General features: G+C 35.3%; 1 long non-coding RNA gene across 1 annotated transcript; it reads right to left on the reverse strand.

Moving 5' to 3' along the window:
* Positions 1 to 10: 10 nt before the first annotated feature.
* On the reverse strand, positions 11 to 1316 carry LOC124890698. Its single transcript, XR_007049271.1, has 3 exons — positions 1285 to 1316; positions 1080 to 1211; positions 11 to 641 (listed from the first exon to the last, which is right to left on the reverse strand). It is a non-coding gene; the product is annotated as an uncharacterized LOC124890698 (long non-coding RNA).

The following is a 1316-nucleotide window of genomic DNA, read 5'->3' on the forward strand; positions in this document are numbered from 1 at the left end:
AACATCTTGGTGAAACACACGGATAAGCTTGTCCCAGTTGACTGTTTTCGAGCAAATTAACTCATTGTGACTCAATAGCTAGGTTGAAACGCAATTTGCTATAGGCACACCTGGATGGAGACAGAACAGAGCTTTTAAGAACAACCAAGGTTATGTTCATTTTACGAAACAAAGGGCACAATGCTTTGGGTGACAGTGTCCATAGTAGTATAAAATGTAAAATATAGCAACTGAGAACAAAGAAATCATGGATGAATTTCTATCGAATCCCAAATACAGTTTCTCAAATGTAGGTTTTTCTAATACCTGTTATATAGTGTGAAACCTCATTTCAACTTGAACTGCTCTCTCTCATTCATCAAATTTGCAAATACTTTTAGTTCCAAATGTAATATCATTTCAAACAATTCCCTAAATTTATGAATTCTTCGACAGTGAATGAACTCAATTTTAAGAAACTGAGCTGCAGTAAAGTTTGTAGTTACTTGGGGACCAATGGCCTGTGTAGTTTATAGTTGAAGCAGTGGACCATTTTTTATTTTAGGACGTACATAGTGATTGCAGTTTGAACAGGCAAGCAAGTAAAATGATTGAGAATGATCGGGAAGCGATATTCTGCCTTCCACAGGAACAGTTTGTACCTGCAACATAAGTGTATGGGAACATCAAAAGCTTATTGAAAGTAGCTGTGATAAAACTCCGGATTACAATTCTGAAGTGTTTATGTGTTCAGATATGTAATCTTTTAAGGTGGCCTACAAAAGTAAAAATTAACCTTTTTGTACGAAGTTAATTAATCTAAACCACAGAATTAGTACATGCCAGAGAATACGCATTTCCTCATTTCTCATTGTAGGAAGGGATTCTTTTTTCATGTAGGAAAACTGATCATCAAAATATAGTATGCTCAAATCTAAGTTGAATCAAGTTTCTTACGTTATACTGTTAAGCAATAACGCATACACTATGATGGAGTTACAATTTTGGTTGTGTCTCTGTTGTGTAACTATGGTTGGTCATTTCAGTTCGGATACGAAAATAGTTAGTACATACATATACACATTGTGAAACAAACTAACCATAGACAACGACTGTGGAATGGTGGATATAGATTGTACTTGATCTTCAATAGGTGCAAGATTCAGTGAGGAGGTTGATGATGAGGAGCTTCTAAAGTATAAGACGACAACATTTGTTCGATCTGCTTCACCCTGAAAATGTTAAATTTAAACAGGGCAAATATTTTTGTACATCTCTGTTAAGGGGGATTAAGTTAATGTATACCAGTTCATCAGTCTAATTGCCTGCACGTATTG

Source organism: Capsicum annuum, unplaced genomic scaffold (assembly GCF_002878395.1).
Source record: "Capsicum annuum cultivar UCD-10X-F1 unplaced genomic scaffold, UCD10Xv1.1 ctg22606, whole genome shotgun sequence".
Taxonomy (NCBI): Eukaryota; Viridiplantae; Streptophyta; class Magnoliopsida; order Solanales; family Solanaceae; genus Capsicum; species Capsicum annuum.